Source organism: Tupaia chinensis, unplaced genomic scaffold, assembly GCF_000334495.1.
Source record: "Tupaia chinensis unplaced genomic scaffold, TupChi_1.0 Scaffold000341_1, whole genome shotgun sequence".
Classification (NCBI taxonomy): domain Eukaryota; kingdom Metazoa; phylum Chordata; class Mammalia; order Scandentia; family Tupaiidae; genus Tupaia; species Tupaia belangeri.
This window is the reverse complement of record NW_006159835.1, coordinates 2,416,468-2,442,745: the sequence shown is the minus strand read 5'-3', so window position 1 is coordinate 2,442,745 and position 26,278 is coordinate 2,416,468. Positions and strand designations below refer to the sequence as shown.

At 40.7% G+C, this 26,278-nt stretch overlaps 1 protein-coding gene and 1 pseudogene across 3 annotated transcripts in view; one reads left to right on the top strand and one right to left on the bottom strand.

Moving 5' to 3' along the window:
• EHBP1 (EH domain binding protein 1) overlaps positions 1-26,278 on the top strand; it is a 587,840-nt gene that overhangs the window by 30,767 nt on the left and 530,795 nt on the right. For all 3 annotated transcript variants that reach the window (XM_027773334.1, XM_027773333.1, XM_006152207.3), the window contains one exon: positions 17,416-17,505. The gene's annotated coding sequence lies outside the window, so the exon portion shown is untranslated. The remainder of the gene's footprint in view (positions 1-17,415; positions 17,506-26,278) is intronic.
• Positions 12,628-23,730, bottom strand: LOC114008448 (phosphoserine aminotransferase-like; annotated as a pseudogene).

Below are 26,278 nucleotides of genomic sequence, written 5' to 3'. Positions count from 1 at the left end.
ACTCTCTGTCCCTCCATTTATCTTCCCTTCTCTCTGAAAAACATACAAGTCACCCAGTTTCGGGGAGAGCTGCCCTTGGCTCTGATGAGACAGAATGCCTTGCCATCACATTTTAGGTCCACATTTCAGAAGGCCTGCAAAGCCAACTCAGACTTTGCTTTCATTGAAGTTTTGGCTGGGCCAAGACCAAGAGGGCCGTAGGTGACATTGGGTGTTAGAGGCTTGAGGGAACAACCTGGGAGGGAATAGAAGGCCCTTGGACAGCAGGAGGAGATTTGGATCAGGCTCTCTGAGTCAGCATAGGGCCAGCAATGGTGCGAGGGACAGCTGAGGGGTAAGCCAGAGGCTGTTGAGAGAAGAGGGCAGGGGTGTGGGTGACTTACTGTGGCGATGCTCCTCTGTGCCTCAGGAGACTGAGGGGATGTTCCAGGTCTCAGGGACAGACACAGAGATAACCCCCAGTGACTCAGAGCTGGGGTGAGGATATAAGAAACTTGGATTTTGCTGCTGCCACCACCACCGGGCAGTCACATTCTCTGAGCTCGGCCGTAGGACCCAGCAGCCCCTGTGGGTGGGAGCCGTGGATAACTGAGGGGCTTCTCAGCTACAGGACCCAGGATCTAACTCTGACTCCAGAGCTGCTCAAAGACAGACACCCACCCTGGGGACACAGGATGGATTGACTCTCTCTTTCTGGAAATTTCTTTCCTATGCTTCCATGTCTGCAAACTCTGTTCTTCTAGCTCTCTGGTCATTTCTGTCCCATTCTCCTTATGTCTTCTGCCAGTGCCTGACATATTGCTGTTCTTCAAGTCTCCTTTATAGACACTCTCCCTTTCTCTCCTCAAGGGACAATTTCATCTACATCTGTTTCTAGCCCTATTAGGAAGAAAATACAAATGTATACTTTTACTGCACAGCTCTTCCCCTGAAAATCTACCTCGGGTCTTTTCTTTAGTCCTACAGACACTCCTTTTAGTTTAGATTTCCCCCACCCTCAAGTCCCTCAAGTATAACCTAACACAAGCCCTAGATAACTAGAGTTTATCTGGAAGATAGTTCCAGGAAGCAGGAGTGAGGGAACAGGAATTGTGTTGTTCTTTCTTTCTTTCTTTCTTTCTTTCTCTCTCTCTCTCTCTCTCTCTCTCTCTCTCTCTCTCTCTCTCTCTCTCTCTCTCTCTCTCTCTCTCTCTCTCTCTCTCTCTCTCTCTCTCTCTCTCTCTCTCTCTCTCTCTCTCTCTCTCTCTCTTCCTTTCTTCTTTTTTGGGGAGGTTTTTCTATAGGGCATGTGCATTCACCAGAAAGAGAGAGACAGCGAGACATAAAGTGAGAATTCACCCCCTAGAGGGGTGGCTATGCCGCAATCCCTTCGCCATTCTCCTCTCAGGATCTTGGGCACTCACGCACATGCACCCAGCATCAGTTTAAGCCACCAGGTCCAGGACTTGAACCGCGGTCAACTACGTGGGAGTCCAGAGACATAGCCATTAGACCAATTGCTGGTCCCTGGAACAGGAATTGTGAGACAGAGGAGGACAGGCCAGTGAAGGACATATTGCTAAGCTGGTGACCATGGTGGGCATAGACAAAAGATACACACCCCTATGTATCCCAGAATTGTCTCTCTGTGGGACAGAAGGGACTGCATTATTCAACAAGTCCCAGCACCTATTGATTGAGGATTGCCACCAAGAAATGACAACTCAAGACTCTTCTGGGCTATACTTTTGCCAGCTGAATAGGTTTCCCAATTCTGGAGAAAACTGTGAGATAAGAAAGCAGAGGGGAGCTTCCAGAGTGCAGGGACCTGTCTCCACAGCTGCACTGAAACCAGAGGAGAGCCAGGGAGTGGGCTGGGAAGCAGGGCATGGACAGCGCTGCTACATAACACCCACAAACAGGAATGACTCCCCAGGACCTGAGTCTTTCTGTTGCTCCTATCTCAGAAGCTGGCACTACCGCTTAGAATTCTTCTGTGCCTCTCTCCTACACACTTAGACTAAATACTCAACTGGGACTAGCAGATGGTATAATGGTTATGTCACTGGATTCCCACATAGTCAACTGCAGTTTGAATCCCAAACTTGGTGGCCTAAACCTCATGCAGGGCATGTGTGCATGAGTGCCCAGGGCCCGAAGAGGAGAATGGAGGAGAGGGGATTACCGTGTGATCATCCTCCCTGGGGGGTGATTTCTCACTTTCTATCTCTCTGGCAAACGTACATACCCTATAGTAAAAATCTCTCTGAAAATACAATACAATACAATACAATAAACAAACAAAAAAAGACCTAATTTCTGTATAAGGCCTTCTTTTTTGTTTGTTTGTTTTTTATGGAGAATTTTTTTTTTTGCTATAGGGCACGTGCGCTCGCCAGACAAAGAGAGACATAGAGACAGAAAGCAAGAAATCACCCCCCAGAGGGGATGGTCACGCCTCAATCCCTTCCCCTCCATTCTCCTCTCGGGATCTTGGGCGTGCACACACACGCGCCCGGCTGGAGTTTTAAGCCACTGGGTCCAGGACGCGAACCGCGGTCGCCTACGTGGGAGTCCAGTGACATATCCATTACGCTAACTGTTGGTTCCCATGCATAAGGCCTTCTGACCCTGCTCACTGTGCCATTCTCTCAATTTCAGCCTTGCTGATCTCCCAGTGTTGTGGATGCACAGTGCTTCCTTTTCTATCTGGTTTTTACATATTCTGTCACGCATCCTGGAACATTGTCTTTCACCAGCCACCTTTTCCCTGGTCAATTCTTACTCATCTCTTGGTTTTAGATTAGCTGTCACTTCTTGAGGACCTTCCATATCTGGAACAGGGGCACCTCCAGTCTGCTTTTATATCATCTTCTGCTTTTCCTATCAAGCACTGACATGATATTACAGCAACCTGGTTACTGGTCTAGACTATAAGTCCTGGGCAGAAAAGATCTATTTACACCTTGTTCACCATTTCATACCCAATGGGCTATCATAGAGTCCTTGACATAGTACCCTCAGTAAATATTATTAATAATTGAATCAATAAGAAAAGCGTTAACAGAGCATTAATTCTGTTTGCTAGGGTCTTAATGATACTTCTCAGAAAAATTAAGAATTTAACTACTTCTCAAAGGGTTGAAAGACTTTTCTAGAATAAGTCACCCAGGTTCAGGGAGAGCTGGCCTGAATGAATAGAATGTTTAAGAATGAATAGAATGTTGGGGCCGGTAGGTGGTGTGGAGGTTGGGGATGCTGGACTCCCATATGACTGGCTATGGTTCGAATTTCGGCCTTGGCAGCTTGCTTTCTCTCTCTCTGTGTGTCTTTCTCTCTGTCTCTTTGTTCCTCTCAGGTCAAATTAAAATAAAATAAATGAACAAATAAATAAAGTTAAATAAAACATTCTTTAAAAACAAAAAGAATGAATAGAATGTGTAAGGCATTTAGACAGGAGAGGCATGGCTCCTTTAGGGAACAGGGTATAGTTAGTTGGCTAGAACACTTGGTGCTTGGTAGAGCAGGACAGAGTTGAGGTTAGTTTCTCACATTATGACCAGATTGCAAAAAACCTTGAATGCTTTTGGATTTTATTGGTAAATAAAGGTGAAAACATTGAAATTTTAGCAGGAAAGTATCATACTCAATTGGATTTTAGAAAGATAACACAGGGTAATTTTAGATTGTAGAGAAAACACAAATAAAGAGTTCAGTTAGGGACCAGCAGATAGTACAGTAGTTATGTTGCTGGACTCCGCAGTCAATTGTGGTTCAAGTCCTGGAACTGGCGGCTTAAAACTCATGCAGGTGTGTGTGGGTGCATGCCCAAAATGCTGAGAGGTACGTGGAAGAGAAGGGATTGCAGTGTAGCCATCCTCCCCCAGAAGCGATTTCTCGCTTTCTGTCTCTCTGTCTCTTCAGCAAGTGCACATGGCCCATAGCAAAAATTTCTCTTAAAAAAAAAAAAAGAGTTTGGTCATATCACAGATCACAGATCACAATGGCATAGCTAACAAGACCTGGAAAGACGTGTCAGTTGGAAAACAGAAGAGGACTGGATTTGAGACCTTTTAGTGGTAGGTTAGGCAGGAGCTTAGTGACTCCTTGGATGCGGAAAGTGAAAAAAGGAGTAGTGCAGACAGACTGTGAGGTTAGATGCCTGGAAAGATGGCTACGTCAATACCGGAACTGATGAAATAGTTCAGTTTTGGATGAAATGAGTTCAAAATGCCTGGGAGACATCTAGGGAGATGTTGAAAAATAAACTGAAAATTTGCATCTGAAGATTAAGATTAAAGATAGGCTAAATACTGGTCTCCAAAGATATCCAGATACAAATCCCTAGAATTTTACAGATGGAATTAAACCAGTGATCTTGAGAAAGAGGTGATTCTAGACACTAAATGTATCACAAGTGTCCTTATAAAAGGGAGGCAGAGGAAGACTTAAACACAGAACAGGGAGTAGTAGCTGGAACAATGGCAGCAGGAGGTTGGCACATGGGATGAAAGGTTCACAACCTGAGGAATGCAGGAAGCTTTCAGAAACTGGAAGAGGCAAGGAAGAAATTCTCTCTATAGCCTCCAGGAGAAACCATCCCGCTGAAACCTTGGCTTTAGCTCAGTGAAAATGACTTCAGACTTTTTACTGTCAGAGCTGTAAAAAAATAAATGTATATTATTTTAAAACAACAGATGCTAAAAGTTGTTTCAGCCCCCATACAAAACCAGTAGAGAGGTACCATTCAGGGAATGAATAAAAATTGTCTGTGGAGAGAGGAGGATCTAGGAAGGAACCCTAGAGATCAACTCTTCACCTTCAGTCAGAGAGATTTCCTTTTCTGGCAATAAGACAGAGTAGCTCTCCTGAATGATCTTCCCACTGAAAACAACTACAGAGGTTGGCCAAATATTTTTAATCTTCTGAAATGCATTTTTCTACTGGCAGAAGTAAGAAATACTTAGAGGTCAAAAATTATTTTTAGAAAGTATTTAATTAATTAATCATTATTATTTTTTAATTTGCTATAGGGCATGTGCACTCACCAGAGAGAGAGAAAGAGAGAGAGAGAGAGAGAGAGAGGGAAAGTGAGAAAGCAAGCTGCCAGGTCCAGGTCTTGAACTATGGTCGATCATGTGGGAGTCCAGTGCCTTAACCACCATGCTGTCCCCAGAGATCAAGTATTAAATGCCAGTGAGAACCTGGGAGAGCTACAGGAAGAGGATTTTGCCTCCAGAGCATTTGCCACATGAGTGAATCTGACAGTTAAGGTGTGTACAAAGTGAGGAGTTGAATTGTGTTCCCCTCCACCTCCAGAGGACTAGGTCCACCACAGACCAAACATTTTGTGTAAGGATGAGCTACAGATAAATCCACTACCTTCCCACACCCCCAGACAATTGAATGGAAAATTACCTGCCTTGAGACTTGATTCTAAATGGAGAGAGAAAAAAACTTCCCCTGAGAATTTGTAACAGAGCCAGTACCCACACAGTCTTACAAGTCCAAATTTACATGCTACCTGGAGTCCAAAACACTCTAGTCAAGAATTAAACCTTAATTTATAGTTTCCAGGCAACTGGCAAAAACAAATGCAGATCTATTCTGGAGATACCTGTCTTCACCCAGGCTTCAAAAGACTTCCCATTGACAAATTCTCAAGAAATCAAGCTTATGGTCAAAATCAGAAAATAAAAAAGGAAATCATCTATCAAGCACAAGGGCCAGCATAAACAACAAGTAGAACTAGACCACGAAGTTTTAGCTATTGGAATTACCAGACATGGAATATAAAATAAGTACATGAAATATATTTAAAGAAGGAAGAGAAAGGATTAAAAATATACATAAAACATGGTTAGAAGATTTGAAAAAGACTCAAAAGAACTACTAGAAGCTTAAAATATAATACTTGAAATTAAAAACATAACGCATGGGTTTAACATCAGAATAACCACAACCGGAGAATGGATTAGGAAGGATAGATCCCAGTTTTCCAGAAGTGGCCCAAAGATACGGAAACTATGGAAGAGAGGTAATAAACCATTAAGATATTGTGAGAAATATTAGTCATCTAATTGGAGTTTCAGACAGGTAGGAGAGGAAAGAAGGGCTAAAAGCAATAATTGAAGCATAATGGCTGAGAATTTTCCAGAAAATGGCAAACCGCAGATTTAAGAAACCTGAACAACTGGCCCTATGGTGGTCAAGCAGCTGTGGTGACCACTCCAGAGACTGGAACTGTGTGGAAGTCTGGGGTTCAGCTCCTAGGCCCTGTACACGCTGGGTGCATGTGCACCACAATCCTGGCTGCCTAGGAGGGCTCTGGAGAATGACAGCCTGAGACCCTGTTGAGGATGCCCTTCTCTCTTTTTCAAGAGATAAAAACAAACTTTAAAAACAATCAAAAGCCAATAATTATTTAAAAAAAAAAAAAAAAAGGGAACCAGCAGGCAGCATGGTGGTTAAGGTGCTGGACACTCCCACATGGCTGACCATGGTTCAAGTCCTGAATCTAGTGGCTTGCTTTCTCACTTTCTCTCTCTCTCTTTCTCTGTCTCTCTAGTCAAATTAAAATAAATGAATGAATAAATAAAATGAAATTAATTATTAAAAGAAAAAAAAACAACCAAAAGCCTTCTGACAATCCTAATAAGAATGAATAAAAGGAAATTCACACTTAGATGCATTATAGTAGAATTCCAGAATACTATAAACAAAGAAAAAATTGAAAAGTAGCTAGAGACAAAAAGAACATTAATTTCAACAGGAGAAATTAGACTTCTTAACTATTGTAAAACCTAGAAAACGTTTAAAATTGCAAATGTATTGAAATAAAATGACTGGCAACTTATATTTGTACATTATCTTTCAAGAACAATGGCAATATCAAACATTTTCAAACAAACAGAAGCAGAGTTTGCCACCTATAGACTCTTACTAAAGGAAATTCTCAGGGCTGCACTCTAGGCAGGAAAAAAAGACACATGGAAGGTCGGAGATGATTAAGGTCACAAATAATAGACAAAGTAAAAGAATGAAAGTCAAGGAGAGTGCTAGAGAGGTGATTAATAGTAAATAAATATCATCTACAAGGGACAACAATAATCTTTTTTTTTTTTTTTTTGGAGAGATTTTCACTGTAGGGTGCGTGCGCTCGCCAGACAGACAGAGAGAGACATAGAGACAGAAAGCAAGAAATCACCCCCCAGGGGGGATGGTCACGCCACAATCACTTCTCCTCCATTTTCCTCTCGGGATCTTGGGCACACACGCGCACGGCGTGAGTTTTAAGCCACCTGGTCCGGGACGCGAACCGCGGTCGACTACGTGGGAGTCCAGCGACATAGCCATTACGCTAACTGCTGGTTCCCGACAACAATAATCTTTTAATGGGTTAAAAAAATCAAGTTAGAAATGAAATACACAACTGTCAATAGCATGTAAGTTGGGCGAGGATGATCAGAATTAAAAGTCTTTATTGTAAAGATATAAAGTGTCTAAGTTGGGTCAGCTGGTGGTTAAGATGTCTGCATCTCATATGGTTGACTGCATGGGTCCTGTTCTGGACCCCGACTTGGAGGATTGGGAAACCTTGGAGGGGCTAGGGGTGTGTGTATGCCCCAAATCCAGAGAGGAGAATAGGGAAGAAGGGGCCATCCCTCCTGGCGGGGGGGTAATTAAAATACGTAAAAATAGACTAAATGCTCAACTTGAAAGGCAAAGATTTATAGATGGCATAGATTTTATTTTGAAGAATTCAGGTATATTCTCTTGAGTCATATTTAAAACATAAGGATTCAGAAAACTCAAGTGTGAAAAAAAATTACACCATGCAGACACTAACCAAAAGAAAGTTGGTGTTGCTATTATTAGTATCAGATAAAGTAGTCCTTAAAGCAAAAGGCTTTATAAGAGATAAAGAGAATCATTTTGTGAAGATAAAAGCTCCTTTTCTCCGGGAAGATGTGAGAGTTCTCTAAACCTGATCAAGTTGACAAAATCAGGAAGGAGATAGAAGATTAGAGCAACAATGAACAAGCTGGCTCTAACCGAGTAAGTGCAGAGAACACTGCGCTGACAACTACAGAGCACACACATGCTTTTCAACCAACATGGATATTGCTGAAAAATGGCCACATGCTATGTCATAAAGCAAGTCTCAACAATTTAAAAAAAAATTGAAATCGTAAAAAAAAATGAAACCAAACACACCACAGTTTCTGATCACAACGCAATTAAGTTAGAAATCAAAAGTAAAGGATAACTACAGAAGTTCATATGTGAGAATTAAAATCTCCTCTTGCCAGCCAAACAAGAAATTATGATGGAAACTAGAAAATATTTACAATGCGCAACAATGAAAATAGTATAAATAAGAATGTATTCAATACAGACAAAGCTAGATCTAGTGAGAAGTTACAGGATTAAATACTTTCTAAAAGAAAAGATGAAAGGCTAACAGTTCTGCTCCCTTCAACTCAAAGCATCTAACATCATCCATTATGCTAATCCAAGGTGTTATTAATATATTCCAAACCCTAACCATTCCATAATTCCTTTTTTTTTTTTTTTTTCGGAGAGGTTTTTGCTATAGGGCACATGCGTTCACAAGAAAGACAGAGACAGAGAGACAGAAAGTGAGAAATCATCCCCCAGTGGGGATGGCCACGCCGCAATCCCTTCTCTTCCATTCACCTCTCAGGATCTTGGGCACACACATGTGCCCAGCGTGAGTTTAAACCACTGGATCTGGGACTCCAACCACAGTTGACTACATGGGAGTCTAGCGACATAGCCAGTATGCCAACTGCTGGTCCCCATAATTCCTTTTTTAAAAAAATTTTTCTGTAAAAAGTAAAGAGCTTGTTAAATTTAGGGCAATGAAGAAGTCTAGGGGCATCCTGTTCCATAGTGTCTCCATTATTAAGGAACTATATACACTTCTATTTGTTTTAATGGCTTTCCTCTTAAAATTTTGTCATAATTAAAATGAGACCGTAAAGACAAAACAAAGTCTATGTAATATTGCCTTCTTTACATAGCTATTTCGCTTTTATGGCTGACTATGAAATAGTCTGCTTATGAACATACTCAATGAATAACAGTTTTTTTTATATATGATTTTCTTTTTAGTAGATTACCAACCCAGCATCTTTTTATTTTTTTCTTTTCTTTTTTCCAATGTGAAGTAAAAAGGCTTAAATGGGTTCTTTCCATCATTATTAGTAAGTAGTGCAGGATTTTAAATTTTGGCAAGGATTGTTTCTACTAAAAAGTCATGGATCTTTCTGATACAGAGGAATCTTCAATACCACCCAATCCTTCTGGGTATTCGGTAATCTCATCTGTCATTATCTTCAGTGACCGTTTCAAACTTTAAGCTCTCTCCTCCATTTTTAAACTATTTTATCCCTCTGTTACTGACAGTAGATGAGTTCTCCTCTTTCCTCCTATAAACACACGCACGCACACACCACATCAATTTCCTGATAAATCCTCAGTTTTTAACCACCAACAAATTACCTTTATCTTCTCCCCTCATCTTCCTCCCATTTCACTATAAGTAGTGTTTTTCATTCTATCCATAAATTAATATTAATGTTTTAAGTCCGAGGTAAGGTATACTATACATTTAATGTTTTCTGATCAAACCCTTTTCTATTCACAAACTCATGCTTTCAAATATCCTCACCCTCTCCTCCTTTTCCTCTTTCTGTCTGTCTCATGCACAAGCACACATGTGTGCATATATACACATGCTCCTACAACTTCCTACTCTGATGAAGTTAAGTCTTTCTTAACACCGAATGAATGAACGAACATACAATGCATCCTCAATCCAGTGTCCCTCTCAAAACCACAACCTTCTGTTGTGGCCTGTATGTTCTTGGCCGGCACCATTCCCAGAATCAACATGGTAAAGAAAGTCTCCTAAGACTGACCACAGCACAACCTGAGTGAGTACAGGTAGTGAACTTGCTCAAATGACCCACTTTGAATCTTCCCCATTATAGTTACTGAAGAAGAAACAAAGCTACACTTGCTGTTTTTTTTTAAAAGAATTATTTTATTTAACTTTATTTATTTATTTATTTTATTTGACCAGAGAGGGAGAAAGTGAGAAAGCAAGCCACCAGGTCCGGCCCTTGAACCGTAGTTGGCCACGTGGGAGTCCAGTGCCCTTAACCACCATGCCACTTGCCAGCCCCTACTTGCTGTTTCTTCTTCCTTATCGTCTATTCTCCCCTTAGCTGACTATGATCTGGCCTCTGCCCCCACTACCTCACTGTACTGTCTGGTGCTAAGGTCAACAGTTTCTTACCACCAAATCTAACGAACATTTTTCTGCCTTTACCTTACCCAACTTTTATATGGCTGTTTCTCTCTTGAAACTCCTCCTTTAATTTCCATCATCTTACGATGCTCTTTCCTCTTACCTTGCTGGCCAGTTCCCAGATTCCTTCAAAGACTTTGATTTTTCTGGACCCTCCTTAGATGTGAGTGTTCTCTGGGGTTACATCCTAGAATTTTGATCCTCTTCACTTTTCCAGTTTGGTTGGGTGACACATTTGAAATGTTTGATGTTGTCTATAATGGAGTCTCATTGTGAGACAGGGAGTTTTGGGGTGGGGATGGAGAGGAACATTTTAAGTCTGATGTAAGGTATACTTTATTTCATCTTTAGAAAGTCTTTAAACACAGCATAGAACATTCTCCCAACTTAGTTTTCCCTTCATTTTTAGATTATTTCATTTCATTTGAGTTCTTATTGGCAGGAGAGTAGTAGTGAATTGTGGAACTTCTAGATTTTTTTTTTTTTTTTTTTTTGTGAAGCAGCTTAAAAAGGGGAGCAAGAGGAGAGAGAGGTACAGCTGTTGCTAATACACTGCTATAGTACACACGGTCAAGGATTCTGACCAGTTCTCAGTCTCTCCATTTATCACTATGGACCATATTATTAAAAATATTAATGCATAGACATAAAAGCTATGTAACACTAAAAACAGGTCTTGTTATATAAACATACATTATTTCCTTTATTTCTTTGAGAGTACAGTGTAAAGAAATATCTAGTTTATCCTTTCTCCCGAAACTCCTGAACGCTCACCAAATGGTCAATGTTGACCTTAGTCACCAACTAGGAAATCCAAGGGATTCCACTAATAACTAAAATCTAAGATCCAGATTTACCACCCAGAGGCTCAACCTCCAAGTAGTGTGTTCCCATGTTTCCAGAAATAATTACCTGCAACTTGCCTAATTAAGTTAACAGATGAGTTTGAATACTATGATCTGGCTTAAAAAAAAAAAAAAAGCAGGAAAGACAAACTAAGCTGGAATTAATTAAAAAAGCAACCAGTACATTTTTAACATACTTCCAGTTCAAGTCAAAATTACAGTATCTGTTCAGTCTCGCCAGCTCTGCAGAGCTGTGGATGTTTTGTTATTCTTTGAAAAAGAAAAACTCTATAATAAGCATGTTCATTCAAGAAAAATACCATGTTTAAGTTTTCGTAGCCATTCTCAAGTTACCTTTTTTCTCTTTAATTCAAGGGCAGAATGGATATTGTTATATATTTTATTAGGATATATTCATAGCTGATGCAACTCCAGAAAACATTTCATGAGGGCTGCCAGCCTCTGAACATCTTTGATTGTGACTACATTACACAGAGAAACCTGGATTCCTATGATTTTTTTTTCCGAGATCATATTGAGCAGAAGAGCTTTATTGAGAGGTTTTTATTTCTTCTTCTTCTTTTTTTTTTCTCAGAGAGATTTTTGCTATGGGGTGTGTGTACTCACCAGAGAGACAGAAAGCGAGAAATCACCCCCCAGGGGGATGGCCATGCTGCAGTCCTTTCTCCTCCATTCTCCCCTTGGGATTTTGGGCATGCACGCACACACACACCCAGAATGAGTTTTTTAAGTCACCAGGTCTGGGACTTGAACTGCAGTTGACTACATGGGCATCCAGCAATGTAACCATTACGCCATCTGCTGACCCCGAGAATTTTTTCCCCAAAGCATCATGTCCTTTGGTGTTGCCAGTGCAGAATGTAATATTTATCTTACTTCTATTCTTAGGCTCCGTAGGCCATCTGTAGAATCTTTGAAAACTATCAATAATCTTTTAAAGCCCTTTTTTTAGAGAGGTTTTTGCTATAGGGCGCATGCGCTCGCCAGACAGAGAGAGACAGAGAGATAGAAAGCGAGAAATCACCCCCCCAGGGGGAATGGCCACGCCCCAACCCCCTCACCTCCATTCTCCTCTCGGGATCTTGGGCACGCATGCACATGCACCTGGCGTGAGTTTTAAGTCACCGGGTCCGGGACACGAACCGCAGTCGAGTACATGGGAGTCCAGCAACATAGCCATTACGCTAACTGCTGGTCCCTTAAAGCCTTTTTGGAGTTGGAGGTAAAGCTAAGCTCCTCCATGGCTGCTGCACTGCTATTTTTTTTTTTTTTAGAAGTTTTTGCTTCAGGGCACATGTGCTCACTGGGGAGAGAGGGAGAGACAGAGACAGTGAGAGGGAAAGCGAGAAATCATCCTTGAGGGAGCATGGCCATGGTGCCATCCCTTTGCCTCCATTCTCCTCCTGGGATCTTGCATGTGCACACACGCACCCGGTGTAAGTTTCAAGCCATGGTTTGTTGTGCAAGGAGTTTCAACACCGGTGTGTTGTGCAAGGAATTATTTCCAACCCACACTTTTTATTCCAGCATGGAGGGCTGCTCTCAGAGGTTGAACCCCAGCAGGTCATTATGGATGATCCCCACCACGATTCCAGGAGAACCATCTGTCTTTGGGCACAAACAAAAATTACACCAAACTTGAGAACACCCACTGGTTTAGACAGCAAGTTTGAGTATGGCATTCCAGCACTGCTCCTTCGACATCAGGTAGAAAGTCAAACTCCATTCCATGCACGGTCTCGTTTAGATAGTGTTACATAAACACGTAAGAAATGTCAGGTTGCACTTTCAGGGGCTTGGATCTAGAATTTTCATTACTTCCAAGTTTAGAGTGGATGATATTCACAGTTCCAAACTTCTTAGCTTCTTCATGGGTTTTAGCTGAATGAGTTCCTATCACTGCATAGTTGGCACACTCCTCTTTCAGTCCATCAGGTTTAAAGGGACAGCAATGAATTGGCTCCACTCTTTTTTTTTTCTTTTTTTCTTCTTCTTCTTCTTTTTTTTTTTTTGGCAAGAAAATATGTTTGTTGTTGTCTGGGATAGCTAACAATTCCCACACAAGATTCTCCATGTTGTTAATAATTTTAGCAAAACCCGATGTTGACAAGCCAAGGTGGCACAGTGGTATCACAGGGCCTGTGGTACTGAGGCCATATGGGAAGGTCCTGGGTTTGTGTCTCAAAGTCTCCCTCTATATGTTAGGTACATGTGTGCCCATGATTCTGGCTTGCTGAGGGGGCGTGGATCAGGGTGTGAAGACTCTTTATGGGTGGTGCTTCTCTCTCTCTCTCTCAAAAATAAATACTGTCAACTCCTTTCTTGCCATAGGGCGGGCGCCACCACGCCCTGTCAACTCCTTTCTTGTCAAATTAAAAAAATACTGTCAACTCCTTTCTTGTCAAATTATTCTTTTTAAAACTCTGAGTTTAGCAGCAGCTTGTTGGGCCCACGCCTGATTTTAACCACCTGCTTCTGGGCATCCATGGTAAGGTGACGGGTGCTGAATCAGCCAGGGAGGAGTGATCACCTGGGTGATGTGTGTCTCCTGCTGTGGTGGCACAAGTCTGCCAACCAGTGTGCATTCTGTGTTAATATAGACTCATGATTATAACTCTGAAAATTATATTTTGATACACACTGCTCCTAATAAATTATCTCCGATCATGTTGTTTTTCTGTTTATATCCCTTCGTATTACCCTGTAAACTTAAGGACTGGTATTCACACTCCCTAGCTTGACATATTTGTGTCCTTCACGGCCTAGGTCTTGCCTCCTTTTTTTTGGAGAGGTTTTTGCTATAGGGCGCATGCGCTCGCCAGACAGAGAGAGAGAGAGAGAGAGAGAGAGAGAGAGAGGGAGATAGAAAGTGAGAAATCATCCCTGGGGGGATGGCCACGCCACAATCCCTTCTCCTCCATTCTCCTCTCAGGATCTTGGGCACGCACGCACACGCGCCCGGTGTGAGTTTAAGCCACCGGGTCCGGGACTTGAACCATGGTCAACTATGTGGGAGTCCAGCGACATAGCCATTACACTAACTGCTGGTCCCTTGCCTACTTTTCTAACTAAATGTCTTGCCATTCCCTCACAAGTATATATTCCAACCACATGGCTCTATTAAATGTACAATGTTTTTTATTTTTCTCTTTATACTGCCTTTTTCATTTAGAATTCCTCCCTTCCTTTTATCCCCTCTACCTTTCCCTTCTTCCGGTCTTATTTAGTCTTCAAGACTCAAACCAGGCATCACTTCTTCTAGAATCCTCCCTTGAGAACTGTTGAGGCTAACATTAGGTGTTCCTTTCCTGGGCTCTCCTTGTGTTTACTGCTGCTGTAGAACATATCATAGTCCCTACATCCCTTTATTTGCTTGCCTGTATCTGAGACGAAAAGCTAGATTGTAAACTGTTGGGCTAGGAACTGAACATCTTTTAAGTATTTATACCATGACTGTACTCACTATTAAGAAAATGGCCTATTTGCCCTATCTGCCTCTGTAAAGAATAAATTTTTATAGTAAAATTATGTTATATTTATTGGCTGTCAACAATGTGTTAAGCAAAAAAAAAAAGTTAGATACAGCTTTTTCCCAATGGCACTAGCTCCTAAATTTAACCATTCATATTTTAATAGGGCTTACATTGAATCTATTGAGTTCTGGTAGGGTTTAGAAGCAGTGGGCACGAGACCAGAACAAGAGAGAGAAATCCACATGTTATATATAGACCACATTCTGCTCTGCTAAAAGTCCTGCCTCGCACTATTTTGTGATGCCTTTGGACTTCCTGGTCACCAGAACTGTGAGTCAAAATAAACTTCTGTTCTTTAAATTTCACCTAGTCTCAAGTATTTTTGTTAGCAATGCAAAGCTTTCTCTGGTGTAATTTCTCCGTAAACCCAAAAACCAAAAGCATGAGTTCAATATGGCTTCCTCTTTAATTAGTGTAAGGCTAGTAAAATATGATAAATACAACTGGAAATAACTAGAATAAGTGGGATCCCATACCCCCCACAGAAAGTGTGTAAAGTCGTGTTAACCCACAATGACATTTTCCCCAGACTTACTGTTCCCTTCTACTCAACTGCCTTTCCTCCTTTTACTCTCCTTCCCACCTGCATTTTTGGGGTTTATCTTATGGGAGCTATGACTGCTGGAAAATAGGTTGAGTTTGGGATTCTTCCCAGAATGATGGGTAACATTTCCCACAAGGTACTTGACTCTTTGCAGATGTTCACCACTCTATAAGCTACAGGGCTGAGAGGGAACCTGGGGATTATCTTGCTCGCTTTCTTTTTTTTAGTCAAAGAAATTAGGGTAGAAAAAATGAAGTAACTTGAGCAATAACACTTCAGGAACTGAGTGGGTAGCTAAAGAAAGTCCACATGCAGCCTGTCCTATGTGTATAAAAATAATGTATCTCAGAGATGACACAGAGAACTAAAATATGTTCTGTCCTACTTTATACAACCAGACCCAATCTGTGTATGTCAAGCCACTAAACCATTCAGATTTAACATGAAGAAAAAAATGTACTTTTTGTTTGGGAGACATTGGGAGAATCAGCCCACAAATGTGAATTGTCTTTTGTTTCCTATTTCAGTGCACTTTGTGCAAAAGTTTGTCTTCAAAGAGATCAAAGATGGAAAGAATGCACCCTGATTTATTCCATGATAGCTATTAGATTTTGCACAGCTCAAATCTTGGCCCAGAGCCCTTTCTACTATAGCATTCAAGCTTATTCACCATCTCTTTCTCAAAATAGTGCCAACACTTTGACCTTCCTCTCAGATGTCAGGAATTCATGTGGTCACTTGGATATGACTGGCAATGGGACAGAGAAAGATTGAGCCAGATAAGGCTATTAAATCCAGCTGTCCCTGAGAAAATTGCTTTCTGTAGACAGATCAACTTGAGCTGCTAAGGAACTTGATGGGATAGTAAAGGAGGTAGCTCTCTAAATACTGGAAACCTCAGATCCTCTGAAGGTGATGGAGCCTAAGGAAAGACCTTGGACTTTGGAGTCCACAGACTTGGCTTGTCATCCCAAATGTGCCTCTTACTAGCAATGAGACTTTGCAAATTTCTTGTAACTTCTCTGAGTGCTCAGTTTCCTTATCTGTATAATGTGTTTGTGAAGATGCAATCAAATAATGAATGTAAACAACCTAGCACAGTGCTTACTAAATCTTAGTTTCTCTTTTCTTCACTATAAATTCCTTCATTTCTTCCCTTCTCAAACTTGTTCTCTCCGCATCCTCTTGAAACAACTCTGCTAAAGAAAGACTCAAGCTTTTGCTGAACTCCCCTTGGAAGAAAAAACCTTGGTATTTGGACCTACAGTGTCTGAAAGAGTTGGCATGCTACACCAACGTTACTGTGACAAGGGAAAAAATGACCTGTGAGAGAGGGAAATTACTTGCAGTTTACAATGCAAACTGATTCCAAAGGAAGTTTGCTGAACAGAGTAATGAGTGTGAAGATGCAAGGTTAAGAGAGTTCACTAATTTGTTCTAGGTTATAAAAGTCCCATTTATTTATTTATTGTAGGTGGCAGGAGCAGATAGAGCCAAGGTAAAAAATCAGTGAGATTCAGAAGAACTAGGGAAACCTTAGTGCTTTGGTGTAGCAAGATTAAAGGGTTAAGAGGTGGCTGAGAGGAAACTTCGAGGAGACTCCAACTGTCCAATAGGAATCTCTTTTAAAGTTTGCCATTGGGGCTTGATACAAGCCTTTTGTGCATCTTTCCTTGAAATCTACAATAACATCTATGTTTGTTCATATGTTAGGGGAGCAGAATGTGTCCTTGTTGGGCATTGTGGAAGGGTTGAGTATGGTTTCAAGGTGTCTGTCACCCCAAGACAGACCTGCCTGTCAGGTCCAGGCACATCAGGGACACACTAATGTATCAGCAGCCTCTCTGAAGATAGGCATTATTATTATTTTTAAAATTTTGTCAGAGGGGCACATGTGCTTGCCTGAGAGAAAAAGAGTAAGAAAGTACCCCAATGGGGAACAGTCATGCTGCAACCTCTTCTCCTCCATCTCTTCCTCCTTTTAGGATTTGGGACACCCACACACCCACCCACACACACACACGCACATCTGGCATGTTTATCAAGCCACCAGGTCTAGGACTTGAACCATGAGTTCGCCATGTGGGATTCAGCTGCCTTAACCACTATGCCACTAGCTGACCCAGATATGCATTTTTTTTTTTTTTTAAACAGAAGGAAGAAACAAACATCTGGAAACTATCATCATTGGACCAGGACAACATAGCTCAGCTCTGAAGGATGAAAGAATTTCATCTGGCACAGGTACAGAAAAACCAAAGGATTTGGCTTAACCCAGAGCTTCCCTATGTACCTCATGAAACAGTTATAAAGCCTCTACTCCAAATCTTCCTATTCCAAATAATGTCGAGTATTCAGAATATTTACCCGCTGCTGCAAATTTGTGTGAAAAGTCAAAGAACAAAATCATGTTCAATAAATCCCAAGGCAGATTTCGAATTGACTGAGAAGTCTTCGCATGCTGGGAAAATGAACAGTAGCAGCCTTCTTGGTTGGTCAGTGAACTAAGGGAGCAATGGCTTAGATTTGCAGAGCTTCTAGCAGAGCTTGTGGCTGCATTTTCCTACATAGCTTTACTTCCCCACAAGTCTCTTTCTCTCTCTCTTTTTTCTGCATAGTGAAACAGAGCCCATTAGCAAGGAAAAAGTAGCTTTTAAGAGAAAGGTCACAGAAAAACACATACACTGAAAAACTTGAGTGGAAATTGGATATAGAGAAAGATGACAGAGTCCAGGAAAGATCTGTAGGGAACTTTCAGGGTGTAACAGTGGTGCAGTGCACTGCTTTGAAATAATGGTTACTCAGATAAAGCTGCAGGTACTTGTCGTGGAAATTAAATTGTTTTCAGCCTTTACTGCTGTTTCCAGAACAGTTACCACTTTAATTGGAAAATAGGTTTCTACAGAGTGACTAACAAGCACAAATGAGTGGACAAGGCAAAGGTAACATAGAAATAGCCCTGAACATGCTACGCTGAGCATCACTCAAGTCAGCTTTAAGAGCTGAGTTTCACAGTGTAGAGGAATGAGCACAAGATTTAGAGTCAGAGGGCCTAGAAGGAAACCTATGCTGGATTACTTGCTACCTGTCAAGCAGTAGGTCACTCAGTTCTCTCTCTCTCTCTTTCTCTCTCTCTCTTTCTTTCTTTCTCTCTTTCTCTTTCTCTCTCTCTTTCTTTCTCTCTTCCTTCCTTCCTTCCTTTCTCTTTTTTAAGTTTATTTTTTTTCTTCCATGTGCAAGAGAGACAGAACTCCCAGCAGGGTCTTTATTTATTTTTTTAAGGTTTTTGCCTTAGGGTGTGTGCGCTCTCCAGAGATAGAGAAAGAGACAGTGAAAGGGAAGGTGAGAAATCACCCCCCAGGGAGGATGGTCATGCCACAATCTCTTTTCCCCCATTCTCCTGGGATCTTGGGCATGCACGTATACTTGCCCTGCGTGAGCTTTAAGCTACCAGATCTGGGACTTGAACTGCAGTTGGCCATGTGGGAGTTCAGCAGTGTAACTGTTACATCATCTGCTGGCCCCTTGGCAGAGTCTTGAAGTTATAATCCACCCCCAGCCTTCAGCCAGGCCTGACTCATGGGCAAGCATGTACCTGGTAATACTCAAGGAGGTCTCCAAACTTGAACTGGGAACCTTCTATGAGGGATTGCCTCACAGAGCATTGTATCTTACTGCCAATGCCACCATCTGGTCCCAATACTCAGCTCTTCTGAATCCCAGTATCCTCACATATAAAGTGAAGTGTTATATCTCACATGGTAATTTTGTGACTCAATGGAGAAAAAAGTGCAGATGAAAGGTCTTACCGTTTTTTTTTTTTTTTTTCTAATTGCAAAAGTAATAAATGTTCAATGCAAGACATTTGGAAAACAGAAAAAGACAAAGGAGAACACCAAGGAAGTACTCATAATCTTATCAACTGAAGAGAACAAATTGTATTTCAATATCTTTTTACACACATACACGCACACACACACATACACTCACACACACAAACACATAAACACAATTCCTCTTAAACAAAAATAGCATATTAACTGTTCATACTATTTTTATCATCTCATTTCTACTTAGCAATATATTGCAAAGTATTTTCCACATCAATAGTCTTCTCCCATATGTTAAGAAAAGCCCTTTTAAAATGGTAAAGGGCAGGCCCGCCAGTGGTATCATGGTTAAAGCAGCTGGATCCCACGTGGCTGACCATGTGGTTTGAGTGCCAGACCCAATGGCTTGAGAAACATGCTGGGCTTATGTGTCAGAAATCTTGAAAGGAGGGAGAGATGGAGGATTGCAGCTTCACCATTCCCCATGAGGGGTGCTTGCTCACTTTCCTTCTCCTGTCTTTCTCTGGAGAGCATGTGTGCCCTCTGGCAAAACTTAAAAAACAAAAACAGAGAACAACTGTAAAGTGTGGCTCATTCACACTGGTAAGAGACTGCTGTGCAAGGCTGTGGTCTCATGGGAGATCTAGCTTCAATTCCTGGACCAGACTGGGTGTAGCAGCGTGTGCCTGTAATTCAAGCTACCAGGGAGGCCTTGGCAGGAGGATCTCAGCATGATAAAACTGTAAAAATTGCTCTCTCTCTCCTCGTCATCAAAAAACAAAGCAAACCCCCCAAAAACTGCAAAGAGCTCTTTAATATCAGTCATTATTAACAAAACAAGAATGAGTGAATATATTCATCTCTCCCTGATTTGGAAGTGGTACAAAAATGATGAGTGGGCAAGTTAATTTGGTGTAAGGATGCTTTGCCCATTTCCCCCTATTTCATGATCTGGATCAAGATTTGAGAGACATGGGTCCTCATTTTGACTCAATATTCGTACATCTTGAGCAGACCACGCATCTTTCCTCAACCTCGGTTTTCTCATCTGTAAGATGTCAGGAGTAAAATAGGTAAGCTCTAAACTTTTAAAGCCACATTTGGAAGTCCAGGTGTGCATTCTCATGGAACTTAGAAGATAAAGTGGACAGATAAGCCCTGGAACAGATTACAGATTAACCAGTGGCTAAAATATTGTACAACCCCTAACCCCAAATAGAACTTTCCAAGTACCCCCATTCCCTAACCTCTCTCCTTTCAACTTCCCCGGCTCTTCTCTCTATACTCCCTAGACTTCTCCCAACTCCAGCAACTAAGGTGTTTCCAGGTATTATCCATTCTGATTGGTTGGTGCCCAACTATGCACTAGTTTTATAATTTATAATAATTATTATATTTTTGAATATTATCTCTGGCTAAAACAAACTCATATGCACCCCCAGTGTAGACTAAACACCTGCTCAACACAGAGGTTTAATTATTATCCCTGTGACTAAATCCTCTGGAGTTCACGGAATTAGAGACTGTGGTTGAAATGGACTATTTGACATGCAAAGGGTGAAAATAAAGTGAAAACCGTAAGTGAAATTATGAGTTTTATCATCTTAAGTGTCCAGTAAGTTAGGTACTGTTTTTTAAAAAATAAAGTGAAATTTTAAAATGTTTAGTTCTAAACTTCAAAAATAGCATGGCATATAAATGTATTCTTTTTTCTTTTTTTCTTTTTCTTTTTTATTTTTTGCTGTGGGGCACATGCACTTGAGTGCAAGAGAAAGTAAGAAATCACCCTCTATGAGGGATAGTCATGCCACAATCCCTTCTCCTTCATTCTCCTCTTGGGATTTTTGGCATGCACACATATGCACCTAGTATGTTTCTCCAGTCGCTGGTTCTGGGATTTTAACTGCATTGTTAGTCATGTGGGATCCAGCCGCCTTAACCACCATGCCACCAGCTGGCCCAAAAGTATTCCTTTTTAAAAAGATACCCCTTGTGGGTGACTTCTCACTTTCTCTCTCTCATTTTTTAAAATTTAAATTTAAAATTTTTTTGAGAGTTTTTTTCGCTATAGGGTGCGTGTGCTCGCCAGACTGACAGAGAGAGACATAGAGACAGAAAGCGAGAAATCACCCCTCAGGGGGGGTGGTCACACCACAATCCCTTTTCCTCCATTTTCCTCTAGGGATCTTGGGCACGCACGCACACGTGCCCGGCGTGAGTTTTAAGCCACCGGATCCGGGACGTGAACCGCGGTCGACTATGTGGGAGTCCAGCGACATAGCCATTGAGCTAACTGCTGGTTCCCCTAAATTTAAATTTAAATTTTTAAATTTTCACTGTACATGCTCAGTAAAATAATTTACTTAAGATGCGGGCAAAGATGTTTTGAGAAAAGCTAGAGAAATAGAACAGACCTACAGGCCCTCGGAGGCCACATTGAGAAGTTCTCTCTATCCTGTGAGCACTAGAAAGCCATGGAAGGGTTCTAAATAAAGAGGAGGAGGGATAAGAGAGTAACATGATCAGAGGGTACTTGTAAGAGCTCCCTCTGGTTGTTGTGTGAACACAGATTGAAGGATTGTTCATGAAGGCAACAACAAAACATAGGTTCTTGCCCCACTTTACCAGATGCTGGATGATTAGGCAATGAACTGGCAATGTCTAGTTCATGGTTTCCTGATGAGATTTATTATGTCTATTATATCCAGCTTACAGAGTTGTTGTGAGATTCAAATAAGATGGTGGATAGAAAACCATTTCGAAGAAACTCAACGGGTGACATAAATACAGACATTAATTTAAGATGGCAGAACCCTACCTAGCAAATCTTTTGTGGTAATAATGAGAGATTTTGCATTTAGTTCTCACAGTAACAATAATATAAGAAACGTATTATTGGCTGAGCAAACAGACTTAAGACATTAAGCAATTTTCCCAAGGTCACGGTTGCTTATTAGGGTCAGAACCAGAATTCAAACTCAGGTATGACTGATTCTTAAACCACATCTTAAATCACTTTTCTTAATCTTTAATTTTTTTCTCTTCATTTATCACATTTTTTGAGGAAACATTAAGTGCTTAAAATAAAAGAGTAACTCATTTTGCCCACACATCCTGTTTATGAACATATGCCTTGGCTGGAATGATCGCAGATAAGAGCCAAACGTCAACAAGTAAGCAGGTCAAGTTTTTTTGCTAGACTTGGGAGAGAATGGATAATATTTTAGCAGTCAGACATCTAGTTATAATTATTCTCTGTGTTATTTCTATCGTACCAAATAAGTTCGATTAAGTAGAAGTTGCTTTCACTTGAATGTTTTGGCAAAAATGTTGTCATACAGGCAAGCAGAATAAGACAGATCATATGTGTCTGTGTGTATTCATAATGGAACAGGTAAAAAGGAATTGGGCCTGGTATACATACATATCCACAATGATCTTGAGCCTGGTTTCTGAGCTTCAAACTACTCAGGAGCTTAAATTTATAGCAGAGGGTCAAATATCAGTTATTCTAAGTTGTCATATGTTCCTGCTTCCTCACACCAAACTAAGCCAGTTTTGATGAGAAAAAAAATTGTATAATGTGGAGTGTAGATAAAAGAGCAAACAGACTTCTTTTAATAACATGAGATTTAGGAATTAAACATAGCAGGCAGAAGATCCTGCAGGAATTCCAAGTGATATTTTACGATGGTTCACTAAAGGATGTTTTAAGCCTTGGTTTACATAGCATGCTACTTTATATAGTATTCTTTATTCTCGAGATTCCTGCAAGAGGAGATACTGTATTGATACAGATAATAATCTCTGCTTCCTTCCTATCTGACCAGGCGGGGTGGGAATAAACAAAAATAATACCTAGCTCACTGAAGAAGTAAAAAAGAAGTTTTAGAAGAGTAAAGGCCAACATAAAAAAGAAATGCAAAGTAGTGAATATTTTGAGTAGGACAACCTTATATTAAGAATCTTCTAAATGATAAATATATCTTAAAACTGAAGTTGAAAATATATTTGAATATTTTAACAGAACTTTCTAAGAATTACCAATGTTATGGTCTTTTCAAGGAGAAATCTACCACATTTTATAAAATGCCCAGTAGTCTTAAATTAATTTCATTTACTATTCTTTTAATCATATAACTAGTGGTTGCTTTATTTATTATGCACTTGTGAAGCATATACCAGAGACTTGGGTTTAAAAACTACAAAAAGGCAGAGTTCTTGCCCTTAGGCTACTTCACATTTGATTGGAGAGGCCAGATATCTAAAGTGAGTAGGGGACCAAAGCAATACCAGGATGTGTTTCACTGAGGAAAAAATGCTAGAAATATAGAGGAAAAGAACATTTCTGTTGCTATTTTAAAGAAAACAGCCTCCTAAAGAGGGTGGACTCTACTAAATGAAAAACCTCCTTTATAAAAATAAGCACTATCAAGAGACTGGCCATGCAACTTTGAGACCCAAAGCAGGGAAAAGCTGAATTCAGTGCTTCCGAGAGAAAAATAATGAAGTTTTTGGTTTAATCCAAAAGTTAATGGACAAAGGTGAAAAATGGAAGGAGAAAAAGAAAAGAACCTGTTGGAAAAGAGGGACAGGTATTAGGGCACAGAAGTCACAGTGATGCTCACCATGCCGCCATTTTGGAATTGTGTGCATCTTTGTGGCTCAAATCGCTCTTTCTCTGACCGCTCCCCATGTACTATCCATAGTAAATTCTACTCTTTTCAAGAATGCTTTGTGCACAGGAGCAATTTGTTGTCATTTGTGTGTGACTACCAAAGAAGGAGTATCACATAATGGATCTCAAGAGAGCATCTGGGGAAGTAGGAGGCAGAGGAGCTTTCAGAAATCTTTTATTTTTCAAGAGGTTTTTGCCTTAGGGCACAAGTGCTTGCCAGAGAGAGACAGAGACAGTGAGGGAAAGTGAGAACCTCAGGAGGAATGGCCACATTGCAATCCCTTCTCTATTTTTCTCTCTGGCTCTTGGGTATGCATGCATACACACCTGGTATGATTTTGAAGTCACTAGGTCCAGGACTCGAACCACAGTAAACCATGTGGGAGTCTTGTAATGCAACCACTACACCCTCTGCTGGCCTCTACTTTCAAAAATCTTAAAGGATAGTGGGCCATAGAATTCTATCCAGGTCTCAGGGAAAGGGAGGTCTAGCTAACATCTAATTTACACAAATAAGAAGAGATATAATCCACATTGGTAGGGTAGTGTGTCTGTGTGTGTGCACGCACACATGTGTGTTGTTTATGTTTTGAGAGGAAGGGAGGTTAGGAAATTTTAATTCAAATCTTGGTGGAAATGGTTATTTTAGGGTTGGTTACAGGGTAGCAGGTTGGCAATAGCGAAAGGCCTACCATGAGCATTAGCAGACACAAACGCACACTCACACACAATGTGTAATGAGAATATTTTGGCTATATAGTCAGTGTTTTAAGAGTCCTTCTTTGCCTTGAAGAAATATGTTTTCAAGCCCTCGTCAAGTTGCTGATTGTTTATTTTATTTATTTTTTTTTTGGAGAGATTTTCGCTATAGGGCACGTGCGCTCGCCAGACAGACAGAGAGAGACATAGAGACAGAAAGCGAGAAATCACCCCCCAGGGAGGATGGTCACGCCGCAATCCCTTCTCCTCCATTCTCCTCTCGGGATCTTGGGCACGCATGCACACGCGCCCGGCGTGAGTTTTAAGCCACTGGGTCCGGGACGCGAACCGCGGTCGACTACGTGGGAGTTCAGCGACATATCCATTACGCTAACTGCTGGTTCCCAAGTTGCTGATTGTTTAATAAGAAACAAGACCCCAGACCAGTGAGTCCTAGATTTACTTTGACAGCAGAATTTTATCTTCAAACAATTATTCCAAACTGCAACGTGTATAACAGATAAAAACTCAGTTGTGTGAAAGTCTTATTCTTCTGTGCCTCTCATATCCATCCTTCAGCATTCCTGGAGCTCCATGGAAAACAGCCTGAAAACTGCCACCCTAGAACAAGAGAAACAAGACTGTCTCATTGGTCTCCTTTCTTGACTAAAATATGTTGACCTTGCCAGGGCAAATTTCATGTAGAAGTTTGTGCCAGAAGATGAAAAAAAGTAAATAACATCTAGCGTTGCCAAGGGAAAGGGGAAATGGGCACATTCCAACACTGTTGGTGAGAGTATAAGTTAGTGCAGCCTTTCTGAAGACAAAATGTAAATGGATAAGCTGTGCGATCTCACAGTTACACTTCTAAAAACCTACACATAGAAATATCACATATCTGTACAAAAATGTATGTGTAAACATGCTCATTATTTATAAGATTGCAAAGTTAGATACAAACACGGGAAGGATTGTGTACAGTATACCACCTCCACATAGTGGAATCTATGGCCATTAAAATGAAAAGGGTAGATCTATATATACTAAAATAGAGGATATCCTTGATTACTGTAAAGTAAAAATATAAGCTATGGAAGAACATAGTAATTTGTTACTTATTTTTAAAAGCAAGAAAACAAAATCCACATTCTATGAAAGCTGTGTAAGTACTTCTAATGGCATTAAAATAAATTAAAAAAAAATAAAAACGAAAACCCTCTAGGAATAGTCTCAGGGGTTAGATTTAATTTTGGAGAAGGCGAATAGAGGTATAGGGAAGGGGGGACATACATGTTTTTAAGCTATAGATGTTTGCGTTATTTGGATGTTTTACAAAAAACAGTCATTTTGTAATTTAAAAAGTAATGAAAAGAGAAATAGCACTATAAATTATTTTCCCTGTTGACAAGAACTAGTTCCTTTTTTCTATCAGCAAAATCCAAATAATGTACTCTATTTCTCTTTTTGCCCTGGCTGCTAAGAAATCTACAGTCAATTCAGAAGAATGAACTTGGCAGTGACATTGACTTTTATTTAGATCTAGAATATTTACACTTTCTTTTGGTCCTGCTTTTCTATTCCCAGTTAACACTTTTCAAAAGAGAGAGGTTATAAAGAAAGAAACAACCCTGGGCCAGCCAGGTGATGTGATAGTTATGGCAGCTGAATCCCACATAGTTCACAGCACTGCATGAGTCCCCAGCCTGGCAGCTTGAAAGACACACTGGGTGCCCAAAGTCCTAAGAAGAGAATGGAGGGGAAGGGATTGCATCGTGGTCATCCCTCCAAGGGGGGTGCTTTCTTACTCACT